Raw genomic sequence first — 25,768 nt, forward strand, 5'->3', positions numbered from 1 at the left:
TAGAAAGCAAAGTAGTGAAGGAGCGCAGGTTGGATGGCAAAGTGAACCCATATCTAAATGCCCTTCCAAACCTACTTTTTGGCCAGCAGCTGCACTGGAGATGGAGATATATTTAGCTGGCCAATTAGGTGCAGGAGAATAGTTCTGCTCTCTCCTCCCATGAGAGAAGGCTGCAGCGTCAGAAGCGAACATCATCCTTCTTGCCCTGACTGCCAGCTGACCAGACCTGCTCCATGTCTCAGCTGCTGCCTCATAAAGGTAGGTTAGAGGGGCAGGTCAACCCAGGCCAAATTTATAACTTAAGTAGGTATTGTAGAATATGGGCCACCTTTAATATTTCTTTGTATTCATTTTTGTGTGCAAACAAAATGAACCTACACAGTTCCATGTAAAAACGTCTGTGGTGCTCACCTGTCAGGTTTGTTCCACTGGTTGTTAGGATGCCCAAAACTTGAATATTTTTGCGAGATCTCATTAGATACATTTAATGAAACTGTTACCCAGGAGAAACCTGGACATAATCTGATCAGGACAATAGTGGAAAAATTAAAAATTAAAGTGGATGTTATTAAAACATGCATCCTTTAAACAGAACCATAGTTTTCCTTTTCTTCTTTTCCTTTCTGCAGACCAGTAACCCACACAAGCTGTAAAAAAGGTTTGCCTTTCCTTCCAGTAGTATGGAGACACATAGTCGACCCACACAGAATGAAGATTTCTTTAGCAATGGGGAAATATTTTTACAAAAACACCATCATGACATGAGCCATGTAAGAAATGCAGTTGGCACCCACCATTTTTAGATACTTGAACTGGAAAAAGCTATAAAAAAATGCTTTGTGGTTAGGGTTCTTTACTTCCTTAGTTAGGGTTTGGCGGTTCCTCTAGTCCTCCTGGATTCTAGCTTCACACTAAATTGTGTACTTCCCTGCTGCTAGATTTTTTTCAGGCTAATGCTAAAAACACAGTTGACTACTAGGCTGCTTCTGGTTTTTTTGGCTTTGGCGGAACCACTAATAATAACCTTTTCCTTTCTTCCCTAATTTAGTGTCTTCAGATAGAAACAGCTTGGTTTCCTTGTAAAAAAAAAAAGTACAGAACTAAGACATTGCTAGTATTTTATTGCTGGGCATGTTTATTCCAGGGCAGGCCTATCTGAAGTTCAGTGTAACTCTACAAAGCAAACATGCCTAGAGTATACTCCTGACTTGATTGCCCTATAATAAGCCCTTGGGCTGTGCCATAGGTAACCATAGGTAAGGGATTGTGATTCTTATCCCATTGTAAGTGATAGGACTGCACACAACATGCATGCGGTTGTGTGACTGATTTCTGTGTATTTTAAAATTAGCAACACTGAGCTTTCAATCATTTGAGCCCCCAGCAGAAGACTACTCTTGTCTAAATGTATTTCTATTTTCCCAAGTCATTGCTCAGTGAAGGCAGCTATGATCTTTTCCCAAGATCAAATCTAAGAAAAGCTCCTCTGAGCTAGGCACCCGTGCTTAGGAGGAACACTCCTTCACAATGTTTGTATAGGAGTCCAGTACAAGGCCCAGACTCTCCTACATGCCAATTTATTACAGGAAGAATGGCCAAACAGATGTAGCTGCACTTAAAAGCAGAAAAGAACCCTTTGTAGAATAGTAATACCTAAGTTTTGGAACACACAGCTTGAAAAATAAATGACCCATGCTTATGTAATAATTGCATTAATGATTACTTGGGTCTTGCTTGCATTGGCTGTATGTAGACAAGTTTTGAGTTTGCATTTTATCAACTGTTTTCCTATTATTCTCAAAAATTAATTAATCTATTAAAATGTTTGAGTATTGCCTGTTTCTCCTGTAGCCCATGGCCTTGAAATGTGAAGAAGACGGCCTTATGTTCTCTTAGACAAAATGGTCCATAGCTCAGGTGTTGTATACATCTTGTGGAGGCCAGGAGAGGGAGACTGTGTATTACCTTTTTTCTTTCCCAATCATATACTTTTACTTCAGTGCAGGTGAAAGTGTGCACCTTTTGTTAAGTGAGCTGATCACTTGTGTCATCCACAAGATACTTTCTAAACCACAAAAATCTCCTAAAAACTCACTCATAAATGTATCAGTTCTTATAGTGCCAGAAAGGAACGCAAATTCGGTATGCTAACAGCCCTTTATTATTCTTTGACCTTTTTGGTGTGTGGCCAAGTTTGGATTAATCCTTACAAAAATACTGTTCCTGTATTTCCCCTACACCATTAGGCTAGTGGAGTTTTGGAATTCCAAGCTGCTAAATACAAATGTACTACTGTTGTGATTTGTGAACAAGACACAAGAAAAAAACTAGATCAAATTACTTGATTTTAAAAAAAAAACCTTTAAAGACACTTGAGAACTAATAAAAGCTTTTTTCCTTGATGAAAGAATATTTTATTAAATAACCTTCATGGATGGCTATACTATTCATATCCCAGCAACAAAGACAAGAAGACTTCTTAAACTGTGTTTAATTCAGAATAAGGAATATCTAGTCAATTGCTGAAGTGAAACAGCAATCTTAATGAGGTTACCTTTGCTTGGAAGCATTACCTTTGCCTTGAAACCTTCTTTTAGACCTAGTTCTATTAAATTGATGGAAGGATATCATACATATGAAATATAATAGTAATTTATTTATTTTCTAGCCCACCCAATCACACGGATCAGGGAGGTTCAGAAAGTTTTGGACAATAAAATAGTTCTTTACAAAACAACAGCAGTTTCTCTGTTGTCCCTACCAGTTCAATATACCAGGGGCCCTTTGTATCTGCTAGGTTTGGTTCCAGGACACCCCATGGAAAACAAATCCATGGATGTTCGGGTCCCATTAAATACAATGGATAGAAATTGCAAAATCAAGGTTTGCTTTTTGGAACTTATATATTTTTTTAAATATTTTCAAGCGGTGAGCTTGAATTCATAGATAAAAATCTATGGATATGGAGGGCCAACTGTATTTCACAAAACTTTATTCTGTTTGGATGGAGTTCCTTTGTCGGAAGATGCCAGCCACAGATGCTGGCGAAACGTCAGAAAAAAACTCTGCTAGAACATGGCCACATAGCCCGAAAAACCTACAAAAAGCTATGGATGCGGCCATGAAAGCCTTCGACTTTACATAAGAATGGTGTAGCGTATCTCTTGATTTATAAATCATGAACACATGTTGTTGCTTTCAAAACTCAAAAAACCCCCATGAAGTCTAGAAAGCTTTGTTTTTTTAAAAAAAATGAAATCTGGAATTTCAGGGTTAAAATAAAACCTTAAACTATTTGAAGGCTGTAATTTTCTCAGACCTGCTGGGATGGTAAATATGACCACTATAATATGAGCTGTTGTAACTTCAGGTACCAGTATTCCATGTAAGATTTCTGTCTTTTCCTTCTTGTGACAAAGGCTACTAAAATCATAAAAACAAAGATACAATGAAAAAAGTGCATGACAACCAAAAGTTCAGTAAGTAGAAGTTTGCTCATTAAATTCTGATTGTCATGCTTCTTTGAGGTACTAAGAGGTTACTCTGCTGTCAAGAAGTGAGAACCCCATTATGACTACTGCATATGGCATATGGAAAAGCAAGGCAGCAATTCTATTTTTGCTTTTAATGTAGCCCTGGTGCAGTGTGATTTTGCAGGTTTAAAATGTAGAGAGTGTAATCAGTAAACTTCCTCTTTTTCTCCTGTTTTAATTTTTTGGAAATGAGAGAAATTGGCCTTTATTGAGTCCCTGCTTTTGTGTCTTATAACTAAAAAATAAGCTTGACATAAATATCGTGACCAAATGTTGTTTGAAGCAGAGGAAGGATCAGAATAAAAGATGGTTGTAAAAGAAAGGTGGACAAGAAAAGAAATACATCAGGGACTGCCTGAACGAAGAGGCCCCTCCCTCTTTCAACTGTCATCTTGGCCTCAGAGGGAGCGATCAGGCAGACCCACAACATCAGGGACTGGCTGAAGGAAGGCCCCTCCCCCCTCAACGTCCTCTTGGCCTCAGAGGGAGCGATCAGGCAGACACGCAACATCAGGGACTGTCTGAAGGAGAGGCCCCTCCCTCCTCAACTGTCATCTTGGCCTCAGAGGGGAGCGATCAGCAGACCCAGCAACATCAGGGACTGCCTGAAGGAAGAGGCCCCTCCCTCCTCAACTATTCTTGGCCTCAGAGGGAGCGATCAGGCAGACCCAGCAACATCAGGGACTGCTGAAGGAAGAGGCCCCTCCTCCTCAACTGTCATCTTGGCCTCAGAGGGAGCGATCAGGCAGACCCAGCAACATCAGGGACTGTCTGAAGGAAGAGGCCCCTCCCTCCTCAACTGCATCTTGGCCCTCGAGGGAGCGATCAGGCAGACCCAGCACATCAGGACTGCCTGAAGGACGAGACTTCCTCCCTCCTTTAACGTCACCTTGTATTTTGTATTGTATTACAATTTTTACTGTACACCGCTATGATCATCGCAGAATAGTGGTCTATAAACAAACGGAGTATTATTATTATTATTATTACAAAAACTAGTGCGTAGTTGTGCCGTCTCTGCTGTTTGCGAATATTTTCTAATAATTCTGAAGTTCTGTTTGAAGTAGCTTAAATAATATTTACTTATGCTCTTTTCAAACAGATGCTTTCTGGCAACATTTTCCTGCATTAATGAATTCTCCCTCAACTAGTAAGTGAACATCAATCAGCAGGATGTGAATCAAGACGGAACACAACAAGAAAAAAAATCACCTGCTTTAAAATCAATAAAGTACTGTTGAAAAAGAAAAGGAAGCATTTATTTCTATTTGTTTCTAGATGTAAAATTTTAATAGTTTAATGCAAAACTCCTATTATCATTGAATCATTAGTGGCTAACGTTTGAAATGGCTCTTGCAATCAAGTCTGTGATGTTACTAATAATGCCTTATATAGTATTTGTAGTCCTTTAAATAGCATGAGCTATTGCCCTGTAGCCAGAAGGGGTCAGTCTTGCTTTTTGTTCTCCTTCCTAAAAATGAACTTGGAATATGTTTTCTTAGTGTAAGATATGTAATAATGCTGGCCATTGTGAAGGGTTGTTCTTGGAACTTTAGATACTTGTTTTGACTGTGTTTCTGCACATATGTATCTGTTGTTAAAATAAAATGAAAAACAACCTGGAATTAAAACATACATGCATAATGTGGATGTTTTAAGAGGATATTCTTAAGAAGGTGGTATACAAGTGTTAATTTCTAGTAATATGTATTCAGTATTTCTTACACTTGTACTGCACACATTTTGGATAGGGACTCTCACAATGTATGTTGGTGACATCAAACTGAAATAATTTGATGATGCAGGGTATATGTAAAAGCAGATCTTTATTTTTTGTTGACTTTAGTACTCTTAAGGTTGTCTCTAACATGCTTGTACTTTCATTTCTAGTTTCTGATGCATTTAAATATAGAATAACATACACTTTTGATTTCTGCAAGGCAGTAATTCAGAAATTTATTATGTTCAAAATGTAAATATAGCAGAATGTTAATAAATGTCACTTATATTAGTAGGGCTTTCTTTTTCTTTACATTGGTGTTTACTTTGCTCCTTCTGTGTTGTCATAAGTTGGAAATGACTTAAAGGCATGCAGCAACAACAACTATCTGATTTTTCAACATTGTGTTATCCTAAACGCTTTTGCAATATGGAACAGTATTCAGTACTGTTCAAAATCATAATAAGTTCTGAAGGACTGAGGGACCATTCAGACCACCTTTTACCCCGGTTCAGGAACCGGATTAACCACGGGAAGTTCATATTGGCCCCGATTCTTCCACAATCGAAATCGAGGCTTTCACACCTGTTCAGGGGCAAATGCCCCTTGGCATGGATCTTTTGAAAGCAGGGTTTAAGCTGTATCTTTTGAAAAAAACAGGTCCAGGCAAATATGAACTTCGCCCCAGTCATGATCGGGTCAAGTTCAGGGGAGGGATTAAGTCAGAGGGAGGGCAAAGGGCAGAACGTGTCTCCCCTTCATCAGGGCAAAGGAGGCGGAGGAGGAAGGGTCAAGTTCAGGGGAGGGATTAGGTCAGAGGAGGGCAGAGAACAGGACATGCCTTCCCTCTTGCAGGCAGCTCTCTCTCTCTCTCTCTGTCTCTCTCTTTGGTAATTTTTTATTTTTGACAGACTATGCGAATATTTCTACAGATACATATAGATAGAATGTGTGTGCTTGTGCTACATTTCCCTTTCATTTGCTCGCTCCCGGCACGGCATTGCAAGTTTTTTATATGCGAATGCTACAATGCAAATGTTATAAATGTTTCTCTTTCAATTTGGCAAATTGATACAGAATGCTTTTGCTACATGTATATTCTGGAGTGGCAATTTGAAGGAAAGCAAGGGATGCAGAGATGGCATTCCAAGGTGAGGAATTATTATTATTGTTGTTATTGTATGTTTATATGAGGCATTCTGGGTGGCAAAGCAAGAGGATGGGAATTATTATTATTACTGTGACGAGAAGAGAATGCATGGGCAAGGGCTTCGGAGGTAGCATTGGGCTGGAAGCGAAGGGGAGGCTAGAGGCTGGCATGTGGAAACCCATCACTTTGGGGGAGTCACACTCTCTCAGCCTCAGGAGAAAGGCAGTTGCCAAGAAAACCCAAGGATGGGATTGTTTTAGGGTTGCCATCATCTGTAATGACCCAAATACACGCAACACACACACACACACACACACCTGGAGGTTTTTAAATTTGACAGGTTGACAGAATATGTGCACACTGCCACCAGTTTTTTTAAGAAAGGAGGGGGGAAAGCACCCGTTCCATTGGCCAATGGCTGTAGAAAACGTCACCTTTGACGAAAGCGGAAGTAAATTTGATTGTCAGCAAAGAAGGCTTCATTTTAAACCAGTACCGCAAATGTGAACTTTGGAGGGGTAAACTACCCTGATTGAGCTGAAGGGTAGTACGAACTTGTTTCCGGAGAGATTCAAGAGGGAGGAACCCGGATCTGCACAGTTCTACTCAGGGCAAATGGGCGAGTGGGAATGGGGCCTATGTTTTCAGGCAGCGTAGAGGTACAGAGAGGTAGGAAGAGGAAAATAATTATACCAGTGCAATGTTGGATTTAAGCCATGTCTTTGACTACCTGCGGAGTTGCTTTGGGGATCTTGCCATTTGAGAATATTGGTCCCTTCCTCAGGAAATGTTGCCAGAGAGGACACATGCTGCTTCTTGACTAGAGCCAAGCAAGTGTTGCTAAATCAAATTGGGAAACAAAATGAATTGCCAAGCCCTATTAATATAATGTTGGTGGCAGTGTGCCATTCCTGTTCTCACAGGCAAGGAAGAGAGTGGAGCAAAGTGCCAATTCCCACAACTCTCCACTGATTCCACTGCTGCTTATGTGGGGGTCTTTAAAGTATATCATATGCTTACCTTGATCCTTCTAATCCATCTTGCCACCAGTACCAGAGGTCCAAGAGGGTGGGCGATGGTGCAACAGGGCTCCGTTGGATGGGAGTTGCTCTTTGGATGGGAGCGGTGGTTGAGCTATGTTGGTGCTGTTAGGATACAGCTGTGCAACTTGGGAGACGGATTTCTGGTTGCCTTCTTGTACAACACCTGCCAAAGTATTTCCAGTGGCAAACTGGAAGAGGGTTCCAGCCTCCATTGTTTAGATAGGAGCTGGAGAAGTGTGGGCTAAAGCCCAGCTGTACTGTTCCCCAAATTTTTGAATTAAAAAAAAACATGTCCTTGTGTCCTGGTGGGTGGACTGGAGAAATGAATTTTCCAGAGTTCCCTCTGGTTCCCTCTTGGGTTTTAAGCCCAAAATGGTTTGGGGGCAAAACAGTCCCATCTGTGCTTATGGAGGACATATCAATAAGCCTGAGAGGAGCTGAAGCTTTTCAAAGTACAAACCGATCTTTAGGGAGGAAATCACAAAAAACATGAGGACAGACCTCGCTATCCCTATGGAATGGAGAGCCACAGAGGAAGTATAGCTGGGTGTTCAGAAGTGTGAGCCCAGGTGCACTCCTCACTCCAACACTTTGTTGGTGATTCTGTCCATGATGTCCGCACATATGGGCACCAGACCCGGATGTTGTGGAAGTATGAGATACAGTGCCTCCCTCACAGCTGGTGCACACAAATGAGAAGGGGAGAGAAATAGAATTTCTTATGCCATATGCAAAGTTCTCCCTCACATGGGCACAGATTATACATTGCACAGGTCAAGTCATTAAGACAACATATTTAGAATCTAGCAAGGATATTCATTGATTTTACCAGGTTGAATGTTTTCATGCATTCAAATTTATCCAGAATGCTACTCAAATGTTACAGTAACTGTGAAGTCAAAATGTTACAGTAACTGACTTCAAATATTTCTGGTAGTGGCAAAATCTATCTCCATTATTCTCTGATACAAGTTTGTAACACACTGATATATTTCATATTTCCTTCCCAGTGATACAATAGTCACATAGGAGAACTGATGATGAAAGTTTTATTTTAAGCAGAATAGCAATTTTTTTGCTCAGTATTATAATAATAATAATAATAATTGGTTTTATTTATATACCGCTATTCCAAAGATCATAGCGGTGAACAGCAAGTAAGCTAATTAGCAAGTATTGCAGTTTCCCACTGATCGCAGTGCTTTATACATTTTAGTTTTCTCTTGTCAGTTACTGGAACAAAAACAATTGGGTTTAAGCTTTAAAGAGAATTTTAAAATTAATCTGGTACCACACAGTGTCCTATTTAGATCAGGCTGCCTTGTTTCCCACAATAGCACGCAGGGAAAATGCTGCGCCTGTGAAAATGTTGCAGCAAAATTATTTCAGTTCCATTATATGGATTCATTTTTCTCTCTTTCTTCCTTTCTTTCTGTTAATGTGATCCTCCAAGATGTGCAACTGTGTGCAAAAGGCAAGAGAAATAATTCTCCAAACATCCTCCTGTTTCTTGTAAAGAAGCACTGAGAGGGATTAACAGTTGTTACCCTTTGTTAGAGTTGCAGGTTTCCTCCCCCCCCCCCAGAGGTGTCAGATCCCCTCTTGCTCAGCTTATTTCCTGAGATGCTTTAAAAGAAGCATAGTTGGTAATGGTGATATTTGACTGTCTTTGTGGGGAACTTTGGAAAGAGTCTTTTCATTTGCAAACAGATGTGAATCTTACAGTTTCCGCTCTGCCATTCAGAATACAGCTGTTCTTTCCCTGACCAGCAATGCCTGAAGATTTTTTTTTTCATGCTCAAGAAAAAGATAGATATTACAAGATTTCTTCTTTTAGAACAACCAGAGTGGTCAAGTTTTTAATGGTCAACTTGGTTATCCAATCATAACTACTAGGAAATAAATCCCATTTAAATAATTTCCAGGGACAGCAGCATGGTGTAGTAGTTTGAGTGTTGGTCTACAACTCTGGAGACCAGGGTTCAAACCCCCACTAAGCCATACAAACCCACTGGGTGATCTTGAATAAGTCATATTCTCTCAGCCTCAGAAGATGGCAAAGGTAAACCCTCTTCGGAAAATCTTGCCAAGAGAACCATAATAAGTTCTGTTGCCATAAATCAGAAATGACTTGAAGGCACACAGTGACAACAACAAAGTTGTAATAGTCATTTGCAGCAGAAACAACCAAGAATCCAGTGACGTCTTACAAAACCCATATTGCAAAACTATGGACAGTATTTGGTAAAATGAGCTGTAGTTCCATGGACAATTGCACCATAATAAACATATTAGTCTTAAGTTCAACAGGATTCTTTGCTGTTTTCCCATTGACATCTTTGGGAGTTGCATCTGGACATTTAGAATTGGAATAGTTTGGCTTTTAAGCATGTAACACTCAGGAAATGGTCTGGTTCTTTATCTTGAAGCTTTTAATGGCTTTCCTCTTACCCAGTGCAAGCGGATGTACAGCAGAGATGTTGTATTCTGATCAATGTTTAATACAATTTCAAAGATTCCCCCATGCATCTTATATTCCCACCTGGCAAGAACTGGAAGTTGCTCCAAGAAAAAAAAGCATGTATTTTAGAATTGTCATTGATTTATATTTAAAATAGCTGTACTCAGGTTCATGTTTAATACTGTATAACTGTAATTTGTTTTTTTTTTTTTAAAAGACAGTGCCTACAGTTGAATAGAGAGAGCTGGGCTTTTGAAGAGCTGGGATTTTAAGTTGACTATTCAGCCTTTCATAGTAGAGCCTAGTGTCTTTCCTCAACCCAAAGTTTACTATGTCCATTCAGGACCCAAGAACAATTTGGCTCTGAGATTTGGGGTGGGATGGACTGGGGGTCAACAGAAAAGGAAGGATGACTAAGCTGCCACCCTTTCCAGATTCTCTTTAGCCCTTTGCAGAGAGCAAAGCAAGATTTTACAGGCATTTTTATAGACTGAGAAGCAACAGTTAATCCTTCAGAAATATTTTAACAATACATTTTTTTCAGACGTACAGCTTGGAAATTCTTGGCTTCAATTTCCTTACTATCGTAAAAAGAATATTTTGCTCCAGGCTTTTAATAAACCAAATAAATCATGTGTCTCATTTAAGCGAATAATTGAGATGTTCTGAATAGAAGTTGCTCCAAAATGAATGGAGGTCTAGTTTTCTATTTGTCTACCCATCAGGGTGACCAGACATCCTCCTTTTCCAGCATATGCCCTCCATTCCAGCCTTCTGTCTAGGAGGAATTCCAAAATATCCTCCATTTTGAGCATGACTAAGAAGCATGAATTTACATTTACATAAGTGTTTTTATTTTTATTTATTTTTATTTATATATCACCTCCCATCCCACAAGGACTCCAAGGGTGATACACAACAAATAAATGCAATTCCAATATTCATTTGAGATCAAAACATCAAAAAGTGGTGCCAGTGATGGCAGGACTGAAGCCATTGGTGGCTGCAGCTGAAGCCAGCTAGAGACACCCCCCAACACCTCACTTTTCTCCCTTTTTTCTTGTGTAGCAGAATCCCATGGAAGGGAGAGAGATCACTTTTGCCAAAGGTCTGAACAGACTATTGCAAAAGGCTTTTGAAATGGCCACAGGCCACAGGCCACATTGCCCTAGGTTGATAGGTTGCCCACCCTAACTTAAGAGGCCACCTTTGCATTTTTAAAAAGAAGTGAACTACCTGTTTTATTTTTCCAGAGGGAAAGGGGAAATCAAGAGAGTGATAAACTTAATAATAGGAAGAACTATGAAATCAGTGGGTTTAGGTATCTGGAAAATATCTTTTTCCAGATGGGTTGTTCATCTAGCTTGGGCCACAGGGACATATCAATGCCCCTAAGTGGATATACCTAAGGGTATAATGACCATGACATAAATAGAATGGAGCCCTGGTGGCGCAGTGGGTAAATGCCTGTACTGCAGCCATTCACTCGAAACCACAAGGTTGCGAGTTCAAGACCAGCAAAAGGGCCCAAGCTCGACTCAGGCTTGCATCCTTCCGAGGTTGCTAAAATGAGTACCCAGACTGTTGGGGGCAAATTAGCTTACTTGCTGTTCACCGCTATGATCTTTGGAATAGCAGTATATAAATAAAACAAATTATTATTATTATTATTATTATTATTATTATTATTATTATATACAGTCGTCCCTCTATTTTCACAGACTTTGAATCTGTGTCCCTCACCCATTTGCAGGTGGCAAATGGAGGAGAGATAAAATGGGAGGCTCGCCTGTGGCGTGCATCCGCAGGTGCCCACAGGAGCGCACCACCATTCAACCCACTGGGGCTTGAATATCAGCAATTTTCCATTTTTGTGGGGGGGGGGGGTCCAGAATGGATCCACCACAAAAACAGAGGGGCTACTGTATACTTATCTGACAGAAATCCAATGAAAGGTATGGATTGACATTACTTGTACATGTCCTTTTATGTGGTGTGGTATGAAATGAACCAGCATGGTGTATTGGTTTGAGGGCTCGACTAGGAATCTGGGAGACTGGGTTTGAATTCTCATTCAGCCATGGAGATCCTGCTGGGCAACTTTGAACGAGTTACACTTTCTCAATCTCAGAGCAAAACAATGGCAAACCTCCTCTTATAAATCTTGCCAACAAAACCATAAGACAGGGTCACCCTAAGTCAGAGTCAACTTGAAGGCACCTGGCAAAAAGTAAATAAGGGCTAGTGAATACTGAGAAAGTAACCAAGGTGGTGGATAGTGTTCCAGTAGTTATGATAAGCTCTACTTGTGGTGATACATTCAACATGAGAATCCCTTGTCTCCATTCTGAAATGGTACAGCTCAGATACATAGATTTCTTATCCCTAATGAGTGCATGTAATGCATGAATTGCAGAGTATAAAGAAAATGCACTATATGTTTTAGTTACTATGTTTATATATGCCTTTTTGAAAGTGGCTTTTAAAACCATCAAGTTATTTGTTCTTTATTTGAAAAGGGACAGGTACTGTTGTTTACTTCCTGGCAGAAACTAGGATATCAACATTTTCCTTGCCAAGTTATCCTTATATTTCCCTTGCCAAATTTCATGAGCTATGAGGCTGCAGCCTATGAGGCTTATTTTTTTCATGGACTACAGGTGCAGCTATGGACAAAATGTAATGTTCTTGATATTTGTTAGTCACATCTAGAAGTATAACAGAAACTCTCCAGTTCAGGAATTAATGTCTCCCCTTCTGAGTTCTGCACTGAACACTGTGGAAACCCTGCTGCAATATCAAGAGTAAAGAAACTCCATGTCTTTCCAACATAGAGAGCCAGGTTGTTTATATGGGCAAACATAGGTGAATACTGTGCGACCACATGCTGTCATAACAACCCAAGCACTCAAGCAATAGAAACAAGAAAATAATAGTCACTGGTAGAAAATTGGAACAGAATAATAGTTTCAGATGCACTGTATGCCAAGAAACCTCTCTGTGTTTCTCTAATATTGTTCAAACAGACCTGCTCGAAACACCAGGAACAAAGTATCAGCACCTTATCTCTTGCCGTGTTTATTTGCACCTACCAATCAGTCACATGTTTACTTTGTCTTGATGGCGCAAAGTATAGAATTTGAGCTGGGTCATGATGGTGCAAGACAGGTTGTTCTGTGCCACCAACAGCTTCTGTGCTGGGGTGAGGCAGGAGATGTTTGGTGTAAGGACACAGGTGTGGCACTCTGTGTGAAGTTTAGTTTACATTTTCTTTTTTTTTCTTTTTTTCCCCACTTTATTGATTATTACAATTACAGTATATAAAAAGCAATCATAACATACAATAAAAGATAAAAAATACAGTTAGAAAAAAAATTGTAAAATTTCCTTCTTCTCTTTCTAATCTTGTCCTATTACTTCCTTTATCTCGGAATCATTCCTTTCTTTGGTGGCTACAAATTTCCACAAACTCTTTTATCCCCTTTTAAATAAACAATTATTAAATCTTGAAATATATCTTAAGTTTTCTATAACTACATTTCCATTTTCTAATCTAGTTCCTTCTTACTATTCTAGTATTCACTCACCCCAGTAATCACATAATCCTAGTATTCTATCCAGTATTTCATTTGGAGTCTTATTATATCAATCCTTATTTAACATATTTTAACCATGGATCCCACACCCGATAAAAATCATCTAGTGATCCTTTTCCCAATAATGTTGTTAATTTGTCCATCTCGAGAAGGCTCATCATCTTTAATCTTCACTCTTCAATTACTGGTAGTTCTTCCGTCTTCCATTTTTTTGCAGTCACTGATCTTGCCGCCACTATCATATAAAATAAAAGTCTTTCTTTATTTGGGTCGTCCTTGAAATTCTCTGTGATGTTTAGAAGATACATTGTCGGGCTTGGTTTTCCTCTAACTGGTAACATCTTTTTGATTTCTTTATGTATCTCTTTCCAAAATGTATTTATTAATGGGCATTTCCACCAACTATGGAAGTAAGTGCCAACCTCCTTTTTACATTTCCAACAGGTGTTGTTTTTGTTAAACATTTTAGAGAGTTTAAATGGTGTCAAGTACCATCTGTACATTGATTTATAAATATTTTCTTTAATTTCCATACTTGGTGTTAATTTCAGTCTTCCCTTCCAAACTCTCTCCCATTGTTGTAAATGAATTGGTTCTTTTATGTCTTTTGACCATTTTATCATATACTGTATTCTTTAACTACCTCAGTTTCCATTTCAAAATTTCTGATTAAATTATAAAACTTTGCAATTTGTTTTTTTGGGTTATTGATAATTTTTTCTAGTTGTGCATCTACCGCACCTATTCCTTCCATTTTTTTATCTACCGAAAACCTCTCTCTAAACTGTCTAAATGCAAAGTTTACATTTTCTGGGCTCTGGTCAGCTTAAATGGTTTATCTGGGGAAACGCACCAATGCACCTACTTTTACTCAGCTGTGCATGATACCTATAACAAATACAGTCCACTTTTGCTAGGCAAAGGTGCCCTTGCTGCACTTTGCTGTGCCTGTGCTAGCACTTGCTCTTGATCTCAGAAAATAAGTCCTAGATGGAACCTACTGGGTGACCTTGGGCAAGTCACACTTTCACGGCCTCATGGGATGGCAATAACAAACCCTCTCTGAAGAAACTTGCCAAAAAAAACCTCACCTTAGGTTCACCTTAGGGTCACCACAAGTCAGAAATGACTTGAAGACACACAACAACAATAACAACAACAGATGGAACCCAGATGTTATTTTAAGTGTACCCAAGGGTGTGGGTTTCTTCAATATGATTTGGGAGTTTCCTCCTCATTTAACATCTGACCTGCCTTCTTCTCCCCCACTCGCAAAACAGAACTATTTTTCAAGAATCTCATCTTTTTCCAAATCCATGCATGGCAGCTGCTCAGCTGGTGCTGTGGTTCACCTTCTGCCATGGCCATACTTTGTTGTGAGTGTAGTTGTGAACAACAGCAGCAGTAGCCTGCAAGATCTAATTTTAAAAAACCCACAAAACCTCTAAGTACCCCCCCCAAGATTCACCAGTGGGAATATTTAATTAATATACTTTCTCCTCACCTATAAACTCCTTAATCTTTTTGTGAAGTCCCATCTTCATTATTTTCTCTTTCCCTCTGCCAAGCTAAATTCTGGTTTCCTGCAAGATTAGACTGCAGCCCTGTTAGCCTTACTCCTTACATAAGTATTCAAGATTTGCTTCCAGGGCTTGAGAATCAAGAATCTATGATATAGAGCATGCCCCTAATAATGGGGGTGGGGAGTCTTCCATTGCTTCTTTATGATGAGTGATGATGAATAGTTTTCATTATACTATCTGTCATGGTTCCTAAGAAGTAGCTTTTGTCTTGAAAGGGACACAGTGGCTCAGTGGTTAAGATGCTGTTCTGAAGTTCAGCAGGTTGGCAGTTTGAGGCCCAAGTGCCATGTGACGGGGTGAGCTCCCATCACTTGTCCCAGCTTCTGCCACCCTAGCAGTTCAAAAGCATGTAAAAGTGCAAGTAGATAAATAGTTACCAGAACTGCATTCTGTGCAGTCATGCTGGCCACATGACCGTGGAGTTGTCTTTGACTATGTTAGCTCTTGACAACCATTTAAAAGGGGGAAACCTTTACCTTAACTAGGGAGCAAGTCCTATCAGTGGAGCTTCTGATAAGATTATTTATTCATTTCAGCAATGTCCTGCCTGTATACCAACAAGCTCAGAGCAGCATATTTGGCTTTTACCCCCCCCATTACCCTCAGAACAACCCTGTAAAGTAGATTTAACTGCCAGTGCAGAGTAGATCAGACTGGGAAATGGTGACTTGTCCAAGGTCTCCTAACTTGAACCTAGGCTCTCCAAGACTAACCAGTGGTTCTCAGCCTTGATTGTACTGCACAGTAAATGCTAAACTGATCCCAGAGTCCTGGATTTATTCTTTTATTGCTGCCGTTCCAGACATTGCCTCTGTTATAAACATCTGTTCTTTACTTTCTCCCTTGTCACTTCCCTTGGCTTGACACAATTACTATGTCACAGTGCAAAGATAAGTATTGATCAGCTGTGGACTATCCTCTTGTTTGGGACATTATTTCCTGCTCTAACACTGCTGAGCTGTCAACATGTCTTTTTATGTTGCTCTAACTTGACTTTGATGACCTTGGGAGCTCTAGCTTTGAGTCTTATCCAAGTACCAGATAGAAGCTTGAGTTTTGTTGTGGTTACACACACACATTCCCTCTCCCGCAGTCTTTTGAAAAGCCCTTCACAAGCAAATCTTTTCCTTGTGTTACTTCCAGATTATGCACAGGTTCTGCTATAGTTATTTCTTTAAATGAGATAAAGGGGCATTGTTATGTCCCTGTGGCCCAAACTGGAGGAACGACCCATCTGGAAAAAGATATTTACCCACATATACAGCCTTTCCTCCCCTGCCTTTTATTTAAATTTATGTAAATAATTTTAATCGTCCTTCATGGATATCAAAGTGGCATCCAAACACAATGAAAAGAATAACATTTAAATAACAAACTAAAAAAAAGTCTTCAAAATAAGTAAAACCAGTGAACCACAGAGCTGCCCAGTCTGTCCACATGGTATTTTAATTTCTCTCCAATTTAATGAATGTATTCATTTTATTAACTAGTTACATTGTGTCCTGATTATGACATTCCTTTCCCCTGTTTTCTCCTGCCAATAACCTTGCAATGTAGGTCACACTGAAAATCAGTATGACTGGTCCAAGCTCACACAGTGAATTTCAGTGGGAGGTTGAACCTGGACCTCCTAAGTCCCAATCCACACCACTGCACCACATTTGTTCTCCAGCTCCAAATGATGAAGAAGTTCTTGCCACAAATGGCGGTGTGTGGTTGGGTCAGGCAATGAATGTATGCAGGCACCTGGATTACAACCAGGTTATCAGTCGTCTTCCTTTTCCAGGACATGTCCTACATTTCAACTTTCTGTCCAGGAGGAATTCCAAAATGTCCTCCATTTTGACCCTGACTAAGAAGCATGTTTATATGACTGTTCTTAGCTTTTATTTCATAATGCCATACATTTTCCTTTAACATCCTACATTTTGTGGTGCCTTGTCCTCTTTTGTTGTTAGAACATGTGTTCACCCTGGTTACAGCTGGTGCACTATTTTTTCTAAATCTGGTTGCTTGCCCATACTGGAATAAACCCATTGAGTCAACTGCTGAATGGTAAGTCAATGGGTCTAATCTAGTTGGGTGTACCAAATGGATTTAGGCCCTAGATTCGCTTGGAGGCAAAGGATCTTCCCTGTTGTGATACCCTCTTCTAACATGCTTTGGATTGGAACGGTTTGAAAAGTCTTTTTGTTGTGGGGGAAGCTTGGAATCTACAGAGAAGGCACAGAAAGTTTGCGGTGTTGGGATGGGTGAGGAAATATAAGTAGTGGTTAATCCTTGGGTAACTTCAAGTATTGTTCAGGAAAGTGGGCTGCTTAGGTTTGGGATAGCAATATAGCGATAGGAAGTACATTTCTATACCACTTATCAGTGCACTTAAGCCCTCCCTAAGTGGTTTACAATGTGTAAGCTAACTTTCCCCAACAAACTGGGGACTCATTTTAGTGACCTACGGAAGGATACAAAGCTGAGTGGATCCTGGAGCCTTGTGGCTGCAGTACTGGCATTTAACCACTGTGCCACCAGGGCTCCTGGGATAGGCCTGGGAATGTCTGTATCATCTCCTAGGTTTGACAGGTCTTGGTTTTCAGTTAAGTCATCCTTTTGCTCCTTGCACCTCCCATGGCAAAAGGCGCAGCCTGTTTTAGAAAATGGTAAAAGCCCATCCCCTCCAACTGTCCCATTTTGGCAGCAGTGGCTTTGCTTAGTCCTTTGCTGTCCTACTTTCTCCACTGCTTTTTAAAAGTCCTGGTCTCCTTCTCCTACTCTCACTTTATTCCTTCATCCTTGGTTTACTTCAGTTGCTGCAGACTAAGTTCAAAGTGCAAAAGTAGTTTGCATTTAATTAACTCAACAGGAGGGAGAAAGAGGAGGGGATCAAATGTTGCCCTTCTGAAAAGCAAAGGGCTGTTGCCTCTCCCAGCCTTGGAACATAACATCCTGTGCTGTGTGCTTCCAAATTGCTTCTTGAGGTAAGCAAATCAAATACCTTATAAAAAGGAGGGGGAGGGAAGAGCCTTGCCAATTAAGAGGAGATATCCTTAGAGACAGGGAGAGGAAATCATGTTAATCATGCAATGCATAAGCATGTATGCACACACACACAGAAAATATTGTATTTATTGACTTGTGGTTTTTCCCCAGACTTTTCTAAATTCATTACATAAATTATAAGGTTTCCCTGCTTAAAGTAGTAGTTTTGTGTATTCGTCCTCATTAAGTAACTTTTGCTTTCTTGCTGCCTGGCCACAACTTTTCTGCTGCACTCTGATGTTGCTCGGCTACGAGTATCCCAGTTTTCATCTGTGAAATATTGGAAGGTATGAAATCTTCAGAGAAAAGGGAGCAGGAGTGAAGTTATCATGTACTGGCTGAAGGTCTCCATCCTGAAAGCAGAGACTATATCTCTTGGTCTCTTAAAAGCACAACATCAACAACAACAAAATCAAGAAAAAGTCAGAAGCTGCACACGATCTATAATTAAAGACCCAGTGGCGGTAATGGGAATGGATTTTTGAACTCAAGGCAAATCCCTTCTGGCACTTCCTGTGTGCCTAATAACCATCAACAGGAAAATCAAACAAATCCAATTGGCTCCAGCTGCTAAATCTATAACAAGCAAAAGCTTGCAGGAGAGGCAGGAAAGGAAAGTGAACCTAAGTAACACCACTTAAAATAAAATAAAAAATGTATAGGGGCGAGTGTGGGCTGAAACTAAAATGGATTCATCTGGAAGGACTCATAAAAGACCTTCAGGAAGAGGGAGCCTTGTTGCCTCAGCCAGCCCTGCATTAATGACTGGCTACATCATTTTCAAACAAGTCCAGAAGGCTACTAGTTGCACTTAAAAACCTTTTAAAAACCAGCATTAATAAATCCAAATTTCAAAAAGTTACTTTTTTGGGACAATTCCAATCCATGCTGGCTGAGAGATACTGGGAGCTGCTAAAAATATTTTTCCTCCACCAGACCCTGACAGGGGTTTGTACGTACTCATATCCAGAACTCATTTTTAATGCTCAGTTCACATTCAGGAACTATGCAAAATCCAAAAAGCAAAGACAGTGCAGCTGACCATTTGCAGAAAGGCTCAGTTCCACTGTGAATAGGAGTGCAGCCAAGTTGAATATACTGGTCATTTGGGGACAGGTGTTCTGGTTCGGACTAGTGGCAGCTGATTTGACTCATGATAGCTGATCCAATTCAGACTAATAGCAGCCAGTCTGACTACATTGGTCTTTTGGGGACAGACGTTCCCGTCCATAGGCTCTGATGTCCTGGCTGAAGACCAGCACTTCTCATTTGAAAAATTAAGCACTGGCCAAAACTACTTTAACGTTTTTGGCTCAAATGTTCCATGCCAAATTTATCAATCACCATCATTATTAGTTCATTTGATTGCTGCTTTTCCACAGTTTTAAAAAAAGAAAAAGATAAAAAGATAAAAGAATGTATTAAATGAGACTTATAGTAATATCAGAAAAAAGTGTGGTATGTAGAATTTCCTATAACCATGGAGTGCAAGTACATTCCTATTGTTTCTGCTGGTGTGCACAGTGAAGATTGGTACTTGCAGTGACTCCTTAAGAAGGGTTTAGTTAAGAGTTAATCTCAGACGACAGTCCCAATATTTCATGTCATCTTTTGTTCAGGTCTGCCACTTGCTGACCAGCATATCCTGGAGTAGTTTAAGCAGAAAAGGACTAGCAGCCATGGGCTGCCAGCTACAATACATGAGGATTCACATAGTGCCCCTGTGAGTCAAGAGGTTCAGGAAATTCAGTATTTCCTAACTGGAAGGATTTGGTAGCTCATGAAGTACAGCTGAAGTCTTGGTGAAATATGTCAGCGATGTTGTATAAGGAGGTATCCAATAACCCCTTGCACAACAGCAGTTGGGTAGTATCAGAGTGCAGCTCTGCCAGGCTTTACTAAGGGTACTTAGGCTGGGACTCTCTAAGGGTGATGTCTGCAAGTCAGGCAATAGTGTGAGGGATGTCCAGCTGCTGTTGCACAATGTGATCTGAGCCATCCTGAGGCAGCTCAAATCTGTCAGTGGCAATAGCAAAAGAGGTTGTTGATATTTGACCACAGTCTTTTTCCAAAATGGAAAAATGTCTGAGGAAGACCATGAAAGTAAAGTAGGCCTTTGACTTCCTTACAGACTGCCAGCAAAGAGATACATCATTGTATTTTAGTCTCGAGACCAGGACTGATTAAAAATACCAGTCCAGTTCCTGTGTAATGAGCTTGTTTTCATCATAGACTGAAACTTCTGAAGCTGTAAACGGTCTGAACTAGTCTTCTATCAGTATTTACCTATCAATAGGAAACCATGTGTCAAGAATCTAAATATGGAAAGGGTTTACCCACTATACTATTATAAAGTTTGATATAGCTTGTGCCAAGAGCAATTGGTACTTTTCAGAATGGCAAAGAGGTAACCATGATAAATATGTTAGCTCTCTTATCACTGGTTTTCCCTCTCTTTTGTTATTATATTTTTCTGAGAGTGGAAGGGAGTGCTGTGATGTTGAGTGGCTCTTTCCCATAGTGGTGAGCTATGGGGTAGAGGAAAAGGGATACTATTGAGTATAGCTTTGTATAAGACTTTGTATTGTTGATGATGCCATTTTTGTTGCAGCTGTCAAAAGGCAAAAGGAGGAAATGTCTTGAACAAAAAACAATAATAAAAGGCAACATCAGAATTAAACAAATGGAGATATTTATGGGCACTATATATTTTTCTGACAGTGAGAGCTTGTTGTGTCTATTAAAAGGCCAGAAGAGAGGGACAGCTTGTGCCTGCGATAAAAGTTAATCATTTCCTGATGTTAGCATTGTAATAAGCAGTCAACAAGACATCTTCATGCTGTACAGTCTTGTGCTACAAAATACACTGTACTTTGCTCCAATATGTTGTCCAGGTTCACGAAATGTTGCAGGCCTTCACTTGTAAGCACTGTTTGCATAGCAAAGAAACTTAGCAAGCCTCCTTCAATTTTATTTATTTATTATTTTTATTACTATTTTCCTCCTGCAGACACCGCAAACTTGCCACCAAAGTGAATGGGGAGTATTATTGCATTTGACCACAGGGAAGGTGGTGTTAACATGGTTTCCTCAGGCTATGACAAGATCAAGACCATTTCTCTCTTCTTAGGTAGACTGGTATGAAAGAGGAAAACATGAGGTTGCTTGAGTCTAGTTCAGTTAAAAAAACCGAATAAGCCTGGAGCTCTAGGAATGTATAAGAAGTATCTATATACTGTAGGCTTAAAGCAGTTTTGCCACAAAACTCTGGTACCTGTAATTCTGTAATAGGGCCAGCACAAAATGCTTTGGGTTGGAATTCACTTAAACAATTACAAATATGTAATCTATCAATTTGACACCCCTGCCCCCCAACTCCCAACTTATTAGGCATCAACCACTGTAATCACTGTTCCTTTGTCAACTGGGAAGCTGCTAATTGATGTTTCCACTCCCTCCAATGAGCAATCTCTCTTGCAACAGCCAGAAGCAGGATCCCTGTTGCAATCCCTCCTCCCATTGCAGTTTGCTTGTGTGATGGATGTGGGACCATCAGTCAACTGTTTCCTGATCAACAGAGGACCAGACCCCCACCAGTCACAGCTGCTGCTGCCTGGTAAGTGGTGACTGGGGTCTTAAACTAGGGGCTATGTAAAGATTATGAATATGAACCAGTCATACATGGGCAACTCTGGGTTGTGCATTTGTAATTGCCTTAATAAATTCTGGCTTTGCTTCCTAAGGCAAAGGAGAAGATGTCGCCATCAGTTTCATCCACAGGAGCTAGCTGTCATGACCCCCATTGAAAGTTTGTCTTTCTTGGAAGATTAAGCAGACAGACCAGTGGGAGAGTCACAGCAGGTGCTTGATAGCCAGCTAAGTCCTTCTTTGCTTCCACAGGTTGGGTTGGCTTCAGAGCAAGAAGAGTTGGATGAAAGGCAGAGATTTTGGCTTCAGTGTCTGGCTCAGACATCACTCACAGCCGGAATGAAAAGCTGGAAACAAAACATCAGGAAGAGCACATCTGTGGAACATGCTTGCTAAATACTGCATGGGGTCAGGGCATTGACTGAGCATGCTGCCTTTATAAGAAGGTCACATCGCCCAGTCTAGTTGCTGAAAGTAACTTCAGTTCTACTCTTGATGGCTCAGCTGTCATAAGTGTGTTCATTGGATTTATCACTCTTGGATTGCCTAAGGACTCTGGTATTGTGACTCCCTTCTGATTTCTGATTTACAGTTTTCTCAACCTTGGACTCTTTGGATACTAGATACCTCTAGCTTGTTCAGACTCTGACTTTGGCTTTCTGAATTCCTGTTCAATGTTGAGAGCAGGACATTATCTGGCTTTGACAGTTGAATCTCCTTTCGACACTGATGATGTAACAGCATCCTCTATGATACCTGAGGGGCGGAAAGGTAGCTTTCTCAGGGCAGGCTGCACAGTCATTTGAGAGAGGAGAATGGCCCAGGATTCTGGGCTCTGAAGGGCCCTCAGAGGCCATGGAACCATCCCCCTCAGCAGCAGTCCAAAGGGGTGAGAGGTGGCCAAAGGGGGTCACTGTACCAGGTGACACTGAAGATTGGAATGTCACTGGTGCTTGTATTGCTGGCCATGGATGGTCCATCAAAAGGCTGATGTGGAACCTCATGCTACCTGCTGCTTTCCTAATAGGCACATGAGGTTCTGGATAACGTTCCCAGAATAGACCTGATACAGTATGAGGTCCAGCAGTGTTATTCTTCCCTAATCCGCTCCCCCCATCTTGGAGGTTTTTTTTTTTTTTTTTGCTGCTAATGGATGCTTTTCTGTACTAGCATTAGCCAATAAGGAAGAATTCCTGTGATTTGATAGGTAGTGTGATTTTCCGCAGCAAGAAATTTGCCTGAGGGAATCTTAGCAGCAAAATGTCATGTTTCATATGACCAAAGATCTGCCTGAAGATGTATGCTTGCTTTCTATAATGTGCTGCACCATCTATATGTGCTATTTTTTAATGGTCGTGCTTTTAGTAGATTTTAATTCAATCTATAGTGTTAAAAGCAATTTTAAAACATGCACATTAAAATAAATAAATAAAAATAATACATAAGTGGCTATTCTACTTATGCATTATCAAAAGAAAAAGCAAGAGGAGGAGAGAAGTATGGTTGTGTGTTGAAATTATTCCCTTTTTGTAGGGAACCTAGAAAGCTGGCTTTCATGAAGCCCCACCATTGCCCCATCTAGTATTGACCATGACAGGAGCAGCCAGGGATTGAATCCAGGGCCTCCTAGATACAAACTATGTGCTCTATCACCAAGCTATGGTTTTTCTCCCAAAAGAATTAATTCCTGGATAGCAGACCAAGCAGAGACACAAGTGAAATGAAATATATAAATGCTGCCCTCATATAGCACTATGAATCCACTTTAAGTGTCATGACTCAATCCTGTTGAATTTTTGAAACTGCGGCTTAGAGAAGTCCTTAGAATTCTCCGATAGAGAGTTCTAGCCCACTTCTGTGAAGTACAGCAGATAATTCTAAGTACATCACTAAACTACAGATCACAGGATTTGATAGGATGGTAGTTTGTCATATGAAACCATCATAACAGTGTAGTGTAGGAACAGAGTAACATAACAGTGTAGTGTGGTCTTCCCTGCTAGTGAGCAATGTACGTCAATTTAAAATGTGATGGTTACTTACAAATCTGTGTCTATACACATTTTCATGTGTAGACAAATGTGTGTCTATACAGTGGTACCCCGGGTTACGAAAATAATTCGTTCCGCCGCCGCGTTCGTAACCCGAAATGCTTCGTAAGCCGAAAAAGCCATAGGCGCTAATGGGGAAAAGCCGCGATTTCGTGCGAAATAGCGCCAAAAAGCACCAAAAAATTTTTCGTAACCCGAAAAAACCTTCGTAACCCGGAACAGTTTTTTCCTATTGATTTTTTTCGTAACCCAGAAATTTCGTAAGGTGGCGCATTCGTATCCCGGGGTACCACTGTACATGTTTGCATATGTAGATTGGATGCAGGTGTGTGCTCTCTTTTGCCCTTGCTCTTGATGATGATGATGCCTTTCCTTTGCCCTGTCTTTCATCCCCTCCTCTTTTTTTGGCAATGCATAAGTGGCTGGTTTGCTATGAAGTATAATGTGGAAACTGATTCTGAGCTTGAACATTGCTGTGGCATTGGGGCTGCAAAGTCCAGCAATGTAATTGTGGAGACCTTCTGAAATTGTCCTTAACAGCAAAAAAGCTGAAAAACCAAAGCCCTTCCTGCCATATAATATGATCCCTTGAACCAGTTGTATCTCCTGGGTTCCTCTAATCACCACTGTTCAAATGGTGAGGAGGCAGGTGAGTAAGCAGCAGCAGCAGGATGTGGTGGTCATGGTAGCTTTGAAGGTCACCAATGAGGTGGACCCTCCTGCTGGGTGTGAGTTTAATTCTGTGCCCAATTACACCAATAATGGGTGTGAGCTTGGTTCATGGGACAGGAAAATAATCATTATTATTGTCTCTTGTACTGTTCTTTTTGTTATTTCTGTTTAGTGCATGCCATTCTGATCTACTGCTGGGGTTCCTATGAATGGCAGGTTGGTCTCTGTGTGAACAAAATATTCGACTGGATGAGCCTTTGGTGTGAGCTAACAGAGCTCCTCTTAAGTTCTCAAAGCACTGCCTTAGACAGGTGGAACTGAACACTATGTGCAATCTTTTCCCCCAACTGCTCAATGAATAAAAATAAATAAAATAAAATTTTTATTTATACCTTGCCCTTCCAACGATCAGGGCGGCTTACAGAACAATTAAAAACATACACAATCCATATTATAATACAAAGAATTAAAACCATACGAAAACATCAGTACATCAAAAAAATAACAGAAAAAGCCCCATAGCCCAACCTTTTGGCCACGGTAGAGGAGGGAGGCCCACAGGATATTTAATCGGGGAATGCCTGTTGAAACAGGAAGGTTTTTAAGTCCTTCCTGAATTGGGCCAGGGTGGTAGATGAGCGGAGCTCAATGGGCAGCGTATTCCAAAGGGCTGGGGCAGCCGTGGAAAATGACCTCCGCGTGGTGGAGGTTAACCTAGCCCCAGGCACCTTCAGTAATTGCTGCCCAGATGTTCTGAGGGTGCGAGGCGGAATGTACGGGGAGAGGCGGTCCTTTAGGTATCCTGGGCCCATGCCATTTAGGGCTTTATAGGTAATAACCAACACCTTATATTGAGCTCGGAAGCGAATGGGCAGCCAATGGAGATCTCTTAAAACCGGTGTTATATGGCTGGTCCTGGGAGCGCCAGTGACCAGCCGGGCTGCCATATTCTGCACCATTAGTAACTTCCGAGTTTGGTATAAGGGTTGCCCCATGTAGAGTACATTGCAGAAATCCAGTCTCGAAGTTACCAGAGCATGTACAACCGTTTCTAGGTCCCTCTGGGCCAGGTATGGGTGCAGCTGGCGGATCAGCCGAAGCTGATAACAGGTGCTCTTGACCGTCGCATTCACCTGAGCAGTCAGGTGAAGCGACGAGTCAAGAAGCACCCCCAGGCTGCGCACGGAATATTGATATATTGGATTCATGCCACTGAGAGCATTGAGAAAAAAGGTAGCTAAGGTATTGCAGCCAGAGGAACCACTATTGTGATTA

General features: G+C 40.7%; 1 protein-coding gene and 1 long non-coding RNA gene across 2 annotated transcripts in view; both read left to right on the forward strand.

The window, feature by feature from the left end:
* The window catches only part of NDFIP1 (Nedd4 family interacting protein 1), a 43,471-nt gene extending 37,927 nt beyond the window's left edge, over positions 1–5,544 (forward strand). Inside the window, exon 8 of the mRNA XM_042450344.1 lies at positions 4,636–5,544. The gene's annotated coding sequence lies outside the window, so the exon portion shown is untranslated. The remainder of the gene's footprint in view (positions 1–4,635) is intronic.
* Positions 5,545–17,982: 12,438 nt separating this feature from the next.
* On the forward strand, positions 17,983–23,225 carry LOC121924063. Its single transcript, XR_006102518.1, has 3 exons — positions 17,983–18,061; positions 21,606–21,738; positions 22,023–23,225. It is a non-coding gene; the product is annotated as an uncharacterized LOC121924063 (long non-coding RNA).
* The last annotated feature ends 2,543 nt before the right edge of the window (positions 23,226–25,768 follow it).

This window comes from Sceloporus undulatus, chromosome 2, assembly GCF_019175285.1.
Source record: "Sceloporus undulatus isolate JIND9_A2432 ecotype Alabama chromosome 2, SceUnd_v1.1, whole genome shotgun sequence".
NCBI lineage: Eukaryota > Metazoa > Chordata > Lepidosauria > Squamata > Phrynosomatidae > Sceloporus > Sceloporus undulatus.